The sequence below is a fragment of the Bombina bombina genome, chromosome 6 (assembly GCF_027579735.1).
Source record: "Bombina bombina isolate aBomBom1 chromosome 6, aBomBom1.pri, whole genome shotgun sequence".
NCBI lineage: Eukaryota > Metazoa > Chordata > Amphibia > Anura > Bombinatoridae > Bombina > Bombina bombina.
In genome coordinates, this window is record NC_069504.1 from 715,298,117 (window position 1) to 715,307,950 (window position 9,834).

A 9,834-nucleotide genomic window follows, 5' to 3' on the forward strand; every position below is an offset into this window, starting at 1 on the left:
GGATTGTTGGAAGCCTCAGCAGATAGTACAGAAAAACAAATCTCGAATAATCAATTAGCTGAATTAATTCTACCACAATTTGACTCTATCAAAAAAGAGATTATTACACTATCAGCAGAAGTGAGAGCTTTTTCTAACAGAATATCTGAGGTGGAAGATAGAGTATCCGACCTTGAGGATAGACTCAGCACATATGAAACAAACTGGTCAAATTATGAGGGAAAAATTAAATTAATGCAACTAAAAATTGATGACTTAGAGGATAGATCCCGCAGGAATAATATCCGTATAGTGGGACTACCTGAAAGTCCCGATATGGAGGACTTAATGTTATTTGGCTCAGTTACTTTACCTGCTTTGTTAGGGATGCAGAAAAATTCTGACAAAATTAGAGTAGAAAGGGCCCACAGAGTTGGAAACACTAACAAACAGGCAGATGGGTCTATACGTCCAAGAATGGTGTTGATAAAATATTTGGACTTTCAGGATAAATTGACTATAATGAGACAGTACAGGAAAATGAAGGCTTTCAAAGTAGGCACCAAGCAGGTGTTTTTATTCCAAGACTTCTCTGTAGAAACTTCTTCTAAAAGAAGGATGATGGCACCCTTTTGTTCGAGTTTGATAAAAGCAGGAGTAAAAGCTACATTAAGATATCCTGCAAAAATTATAATAACAAATGCAGAAGGTGACAATATCCTTCTAAAGTCAGCTGCAGAAGCTGAAAGATATTGTTCAGAGAAGGGCATAGAGGTAGCTAAGGACACAAGGTAAATAGACCGACTTTGTATATATAGATATTTACGCCAGCAGGTAGGCTTATGTATGTCTGCGGGTACATCTTACCCCCTTCCCCCTCCGTTAAACTTTTTTTTTTTTTTTCTTTCCTCTCTCTTTCTCCTCCCTGTTTCTCTGGGCCGGACGTGGATTCACCTCCCCCCCCAGATGGTAGTACTTTAGAAAATAAAATTTTAGAAAACTCATTTTTAAACATTAAATGCTGAAGTTCGCTTCATGGAATGTTGGAGGCATTACCTCCCCTATTAAAAGAAAAAATATCTTTAAATTACTTAAACGACATCACGCTGATATTATATTTTTACAAGAGTTACATTTAAAAGAATCAGAAATAGCTAAATTAAGGGTTAACTGGATTTCTGAAATATTTGCGACTCCTTGTAATAGCAGAAAATGCGGTGTCGCCATTTTATTCAATAAGAATTTAGTCTACAAACTCATCAGGTCAGAATTAGACCCTTCAGGGAGATTCATAATTATGCAAATAGAATTTGAACAGAGAATATGGACACTCTGTACTATATATGGTCCTAATGGACTCGATAGTGGCTTTTGGACCAAAATGGTGAATAAACTCACACCCTATCTGGGTCAAAACATAATTTTAGCTGGGGATTTAAATGCTACAATGTATCCATTGTTAGATAGGTTCCATTTTAAAGGTAACAAACAGCACTTGAGGGAGGCAAAAATGTTAAGAGAATTTGCCAAAAAACTTAAATTAAAAGACGTCTGGGGATTACAACATCCTGATGAATGTAGTTTCTCCTGTGAATCAAAGGGCTATAAAAAATTTTCACGTATAGACATGTTTTTGGTAGAGGAAAATGTGCTCTCTTGCGATCTTGTCTCCCAGGTAGCAGAAATACTAATATCTGATCATGCTATAATTACATTAAAAGTAGAAAGTAAGGGAAAGCGAAATACTGGTAACATGAATTCCTTTTTTTTCCCTAAGTTTATGATATTTGATGAGAAATTCCATATTTGGCTTACAGAGAGATGGAAAGAGTATTACACATTCAATAAGGCATATCTATCTAGAATAGAAACTTTCTGGGAAGCAGGGAAGGCGGCCCTAAGAGGGGAGATTAAAGCATACATGATTGCAAGAAAACGCAAGTGGAAGTACAGAGAGATACAGCTAGCTAACCAACTTAAAAATTTGTATCGTAACTATATCAGGGATCCCAAGGCAGACACATGGAAAAAGTATAGTCATGCGAAAAATGAGAGGGAGTTATATCTGAAAGAATCTTGGGCACGAGAGGATATGAAAACCAGATCATTCTGTCAGGGGTATCAGGGCATATCCGCTAAGTATCTAGCAAAGATTATTAACTTTAGGAAAAAAAAGAACATAATTCCCACAATTAAGGAGGGTTCCATAGTACACACACAATCATCTGAAATATGGGAAGCTTTTTTTAGGTTCTATCAAAAATTATATTCCAAGGAGGAAATTGATCAGAATGAGAAAGTTAAATTCTGGGAATCGGTTAAAATGCCAAAAATGACTAGTGAAGCACTTCAACACATTAACCAAGAAATCACTGAAGAAGAAATTAAGAACGCGATAGAGAAAATTAAAGCGAATAAAGCCTCTGGTCCCGATGGCCTTCCAGCGGAATTCTATAAAATATTGAAGGAGGAGGTAGCGGGAATATTAGCCAGGCTATACAATAGCTATTTTCTGCATAATAAAATTGACTCACCTTACTTTACAGATTCCATAATCTCACTAATTTATAAAAAAGGTAAAAATCCGGTAGAATTGGGGTCATATCGCCCCATATCATTACTCAATTTAGACTATAAAATTTTCACATCAATTTTAGCTAACAGGTTAAAAAGAACAATAGGGGAACTGATACATACTGATCAAACAGGTTTCATACCTGGACGGAATCCTGTACGTAATATGCGCAGGGTTCTAGTTATGATAGACCATTTTTATAATAGAAACCTGGATTCTAAGAAAGAGACAGTAAAGGATTTAGCTATCCTATCTATAGATGCAGAAAAAGCATTTGACGCAATTGTATGGGACCATCTATTTACTGCCCTCAACAAATTTGGTATAACGGGGAATTTAGCAAATGTAATTAGAAAAATTTACAGTAAGCCGAGATCACAACTCCTAGTAAATGAAGAATAGTCCAAATATATTACACTACAGAGAGGGACAAGGCAGGGCTGCCCATTATCCCCATTATTATTTGACATTGCGCTTGAACCACTGGCTGCCTTGTTAAGACAAGAAATGTCTGGAGTTCCGCTGGGGGGCCAGAGGGTAACTATTTCACTTTATGCGGACGATATTGTTCTATTTCTTCAAGACACTAATGTAAGTATCCCCAAATGTTTAGGAATTATCAAGAGCTTTAGTCAGTTTTCGGGATACAGAATCAACTCCAAGAAATCGGAGTTACTCTGGATCAAGAAAATGAGGCAAAGTTACATTCAACATACATTTAGAGAAGTGGATTGCATTAACTATTTAGGAATTAAAATCAGCAAAAACCCCAAAGAGTGGTACTATTTAAATTATGGGGAATTCTTCAATAACCTACAAGGGAGACTAGAAAGATGGAATATATATTATTTGTCTTTATCGGCAAAAATCATGCTGATAAAGACAATAGTATTCCCTCAGCTATTGTTTCTGATGCAAAATTTACCATTCCTTATCTCCAAACAAGATATGGGCAGATATAAAAAAGCATGTAATAGCTTTATTTGGGGGAAGAAGAGACCTAGAATAGCTATTGAGAAACTTACACAAAGCAAGAAATACGGTGGCTTTGCACTGCCCAGTATTAATCACTATAATATTGCTGCACTTATTAAATTTGGAATAGACTGGATTGTAGAGGCAAATTACGTCACTTACTACGAGATAGAGTCTGCAATAATAGCTCCGTTTGACCTTAAGGCAATCCTACATCATTCGTACCGTAGATTACCAAGTAAAATAAGTAATCTGATTACGTTTTCAAGTGTGGTACGGGCGTGGCAAAAATTCTGTACTCTCAAGGGCCAAGACTTTCAACTATCAAAGTATCTACCTATTGTAGGGACCCCAGACTTTACACCTGGGTTTCACAACGAGATATTTAAAAATTGGAGGCAAAAAGGGATAGTTTATTTTTCTCAGCTTGTGTTAGGAGATAGGGGGACAATACAAACCTTTGAGGTTATAGCTAGGGATTTTCATCTACCAACAAATAACTTCTTTGCATATTTGCAAGTCAGAAGCTTTCTATCAGAAATGTTACGGAAGTACAGATTGGTTTGGGACCCTGGAATTGAATCAGGACTTAAATTATATAAGGCGGGGAAACACGCATTATCCTACTGGTATCAGGGAATTCAGGCAGTATCAGGGGAAACATATGTGGAGAACCTAAAAGAGAAATTAACAAAGAACCTTGGACCAGTACATAAGGAGGAAATTATACAGAGTTTTAAGCGGGCCAGAGAAGCAACATCATTAGTAAGTTGGAGGGAATCTCAGTTTAAATTGATGAACAATTTTTATCTTACACCTTATAGAATTGCCAAATGGCGGCAGGGAGAGCAGAAAGAGAATTGTTCAAAGTGTAATTTTGAAAAGGCGGGGTTATACCACTGCCTTTGGGAATGCCCGAAGATTGGGCAGTTCTGGCGCAAAGTGCAATACTGGTTAAACAGATTTTTACAGGAAAGAGTTGAAATCCTCCCAAGTGATGTATTTTTTTTAAGGAAAAACTCCAGATCAATAGGGGACAGGTTACTTATAAATACGTCCATTTTGGCCGCACGGAACTTAATTTTTAGGAGCTGGAGGTCACCAGGTCCCTTTAGATTCGGAGAATTCACAAGCAGTATGAAATTTCAGATGATTGTAGAAAGACATGATCTAACACGTGCAGCTGAAAAACAGTTCAGAAGGTTCTTTGAGAAATGGAAAGAGATAGTTTTATCATGGCCAGGCGAAACTCAGAGGCAGTTTATTGCTCCATTAAAGAACTGGCCCTTGTTGATCACGCTGATTGTAGAGGAAGTGTTGCCCCATAATTGGTTATAAAAGTTAGGAGGGGGGCCCTGGCCCGGCGCGGAGGCCTCGGGGGGGGGGGAGGTGGGGGGAGAGAGGAGATATATATAATTTTCTTTTTTTTTTTTTTTTTTTTCTCTCTTTCTTCTTTTCTTCTTTTTCTTTTTCTCTCTTATTTATTATTATTTAATTTTTGTGTGCCCTCGTTAAGAATGTAAAGTGCTATATACAGACATCGAGAAGTAATTTTGGTTTGGAGGTTATTTTTAAAGAGTATATGGATCCAAAGGATTAAAGGGATATAAAAAAAATAAGGGAAAGAGAAAAAAAAGAGGGGAGAATCTATTTTCAGGGATAGATTGAGCAGGAACATGTCGTGCTGGTTTAAGGAAGGTACAAATCATGTTTCAAAGTGTTGTCATTTATTTTCTGTACATAAGAAGGTATCTTGTATAAGACATGTTATTTTTTTGCTCTCCTGTCGTTATTTAGCCTGTGTTATCTGATCATGTGATTTTCCTTTCTTTGTTGTTATTTGATGGATTCTCAATAAAAAAAAAAAAAAAAAATGATTTACAGGCAACTTTGCATTTATTTTAACTCGGTACAATAGCTATTAAATAGTTAATAACTATTAAATAGCTACCTAGTTCAAATAATTACAAAATTCCCTGTAAAATAAATCCTAACATAAGTTACAAATACACTACACTATCAATAAATTAAATAAATTAACTACAATTATCTAAACTAAAATACAATTAAATAAACTAAACTATAATACAAAAACAAACAAACACTAAATTACAAAAAATAAAAAAGATTACAAGAATTTTAATCTAATTACACCGAATCTAAGCCCCCTAATAAAATAAAAAGCCCCCCAAAATAATAAAATTCCCTACCCTAAACTAAATTACAAGTAATCAGCTCTTTTACCTGCCCTTAAAAGGGCTTTTTGCGGGGCATTGCCCCAAAGTAATCAGCTCTTTTACCTGTAAAAAAAAAATACAACCTCCCCAAAATTACAACCCACCACCCACACACCCCTACTCTAAAACCCACCCGATCCCCCCTTAAAAAAACCTAACACTAACCCCCTGAAGATCACCCTACCTTGAGCCGTCTTCAGCCAGCCGGCAACCGATGGGACAGAAGAGGACATCCGGAACGACGAATGAAGGTTCCTTTAAATGACATCATCCAAGATGGTGTCCCTCGAATTCCGATTGATTCTATCAGCCAATCGGAATTAAGGTAGGAAAAATCTGATTGGTTGATTTAATCAGCCAATCGGATTGAAGTTCAATCTGATTGGCTGATTGGATCAGCCAATAGAATGCAAGGTCAATTCTATTGGCTAATCCAATCAGCCAATCGGATTGAACTTCAATCCGATTGGCTGATTACATCAGCCAATCGGATTTTTCCTACCTTAATTCTGATTGGCTGATAGAATCCTATCAGCCAATCGGAATTCGAGGGATGCCATCTTGGATGATGTCATTTAAAGTACCAGTCATTCGTCGGGTAGTCGTCGGTAGAGCTGGATGTTCCGCGCCGGAGGTCTTCAAGATGGAGCCGCTCATCGCCAGAAGGATGAAGATAGAAGATGCCGCTTGGATGAAGATGTCTGCCGGTCCGGATGTCCTCTTCTGCCCGGATAGGATGAAGACTTCTGCCCGGCTGCAGGACCACTTGTGCCCGCATCGGATGAAGAGTTCGGCCCGGTTGGGTGAAGACTTCCCAAGGTAGGGTGATCTTCAATGGGGTAGTGTTAGGTTTATTTAAGGGGGGATCGGGTGGGTTTTAGAGTAGAGGTGTGGGTGGTGGGTTGTAATGTTGGGGGGAGGTCTTGTATTTTCTTTTACAGGTAAAAAAGCTGATTACTTTGGGGCTGGTAAAAGAGCTGATTACTTTTGTAATTTAGTATAGGGTAGGGAATTTTATTATTTTGGGGGGCTTTTTTATTTTATTAGGGGGCTTAGATTAGGTGTAATTAGATTAAAATTCTTGTAATATTTTTTTATTTTTTGTAATTTAGTGTTTGTTTTTGTACTATAGTTTAGTTTATTGAATTGTATTTTAGTTTAGATAATTGTAGGTAATTTATTTAATTAATTTATTGATAGTGTAGTGTTAGGTGTAATTGTAACTTAGGTTAGGATATATTTTACAGGTAATTTTGTAATTATTTTAACTAGGTAGCTATTAAATAGTTATTAACTATTTAATAGCTATTTATACCTAGTTAAAATAAATACAAAATTTCCTGTAAAATAAATATAAATCCTAAAATAGCTACAATGTAACTATTAGTTATATTGTAGCTAGCTTAGGGTTTATTTTATAGGTAAGTATTTAGTTTTAAATAGGAATAATTTATTTAATTATAGTAAATTTATTTAGATTAATTTAAATTATATTTAAATTAGGGGGGGTGTTAGGGTTAGACTTAGGTTTAGGGGTTAATAACTTTATTATAGTAGCGGCAACGTTGGGGGCGGCAGATTAGGGATTAATAATTGTAGGTAGGTGGTGGCGACGTTGGGGGGGGCAGATTAGGGCTTAATAAAATTTATTATAGTGTTTGCGAGGCGGGAGTGCAGCGGTTTAGGGGTTAATACATTTATTATAGTGGCGGCGATGTCCAGTCGGCAGATTAGGGGTTAATAAGTGTAGGTAGGTGGCGGCGAGGTTGGAGGGCAGATTAGGGGGTAATAAATATAATATAGGTGTCGGCGATGTTAGGGGCAGCAGATTAGGGGTTCATAGGGATAATGTAGGTGCCGGCAATGTCCGGTCGGAAGATTAGGGGTTAAAAAAATTTATTATAAGGTTTGCGATGTGGGGGGGGCCTTGGTTTAGGGGTTCATAGGTAGTTTATGGGTGTTAGTGTACTTTATAGCACAGTAGTTAAGAGCTTTATGTTCTGGCGTTAGCCCATAAAACTCTTAACTACTGACTTTTTTTTGAGGTTGGAGTCTTGGCGGCAGAGGCTGTACCGCTCACTTCTTCCAAGACTCGTAATACCAGCATTAGTCAAATCCCATAGGAAAGATAGGATATGCAATTGACGTAAGGGGAGCCTCGAGTCGCGGAAAAAAAGTGAGCGGTAGACCCTTTCCTGCCTGACTCTAAATACCAGCAGGCGTTATAAAGCAGCGTTAAGACCCCTTAACGCTGCTTTTTAAGGCTAACACAGAACTCTAAATCTAGGCGTTGGTATTATTATTTTTTTTTAAAACTTCTTTTTATTGAGAAGAGTTCAGGTTTGCAACATGCAAGCGGTTACTAACAAATAGTTTAGTGCTGTTGAAGGGCACAATTAAGAAATTTAAAAGAGACTTTGTCAAAACACACAATATATATATATATATATATATATATATATATATACACACACATAATTACACACTAGAACTTTATTTGAAACTTATATTGTTTGTGTAAAGGGTCATTTCATATGCAAGGGAGGGTGGAGGGGTGAGTATCTGTTTAGAGTTTCAGTGTCTGTTTAGAGTTTGCACGTGTTGCATTTTTTGAATTGCGCAATTCTTCCGGATTAGTGCACGTTGGTTAGTCGGGAATAGCACAGGTGGGCCAATCGAGTTATTGTGCGTCTGTTTTTTTCACACACAGGTTTTTTGGCGCACATTTGCCTTTTTTACTCCCTTTGTTTGCGTGCTCTTAGATGTATTGTGTGCTCAGTTCTCCTGCACGCTATTTTTCATTTTTTTTATGTCAGATTAGTGCTTTCAGGCCTAGCTGTCCCTATTTAACACTCTGTTTGGAGGAGGCATGTTTTTCCCTTGCTTCAAGAGCTCTTTGGGTATATAGCCTTATTAATGTAGATATCTACTCTCTTGTAGATTTTGATCTATCATGGAGCCTTCTGTGACTGTCCCTGAAAACCCTTTAGAAGCTAACTCCTCTGAACATCTTCCTACCAATGTGAGATGTGTATATTGTAAAAATTGCCCCCAGCTAAGCTGTGCAATCCATGTTTAAATGTCATGATGGTGCGTTCCAATCAGACTAATGCTGTTCTTGATTCTAAAGGTGTCTGCCCTACTGTTTGTTCTACACAGGGGAGTTCTACAGATTTCTCTTCAGAATTCAAGGATTATGTATGCTCCACTATTTCTGAAGTGATGGTGGCTATGCCCCCTTCAAGTAAGAGTACTGTTCTAAGCCTGTATTAAATACTAATCCAGATCCTGGTTCAGCTGATTCATCTTCGGAGGGTGAGTTATTTTCTGATGATGAGTGGTCTGTTTCTGTTTATGATTTTGATTTATCCTCTTTTTTTTCAGGTGGATCTTATTAGTTTCTTGAGGACAAGTCAGTTAAAGGGACATTAAACACCTTATACTTAAATACAAACACCCCCCCCAACAGTAAAACCCACCACCCACACAAGCAACCCCCCCCAAATAAAAACCCTATCTAAAAAACCTAAGCTCCCCATTGCCCTGGAAAGGGCATTTGTATGGGCATTGCCCTTAAAAGGTAATTTAGCTCTTTTACTGCCCAAAGTCCCTACTCTAAAAATAAAACCCACCCAATAAACCCTTAAAAAAACCTAACACTAACCACCAATGATCCACTTACAGTTTTCAAAGACCGGACATCCATCCTCATCCAAGTGGCATTAGTCCTTCATCAATCTGGTGCGGAGCAGATCCATCTTCAAGACATTCGGCGCGGAGCATTCTCTTCTTCCGATAGTCAAAGTAGAATGAAGTTTCCCTTTAAAGTACGTCATCCAAGATGGCATCCCTTACATTCCGATTGGCTGATAGAATTCTATCAGCCAATAAGAATTAAGGTGGAAAAAATCTTATTGGCTGTTGCAATTAGCCAATAAGATTGAATCAGCCAATAGGATGAAAGCTCAATCAGCCAATAGGATTAAACTCACATTCTATTGGCTATTCCAATCAGCCAATAGAATGCAAGCTCAATCATATTGACTGATTGCAACAACCAATAGGATT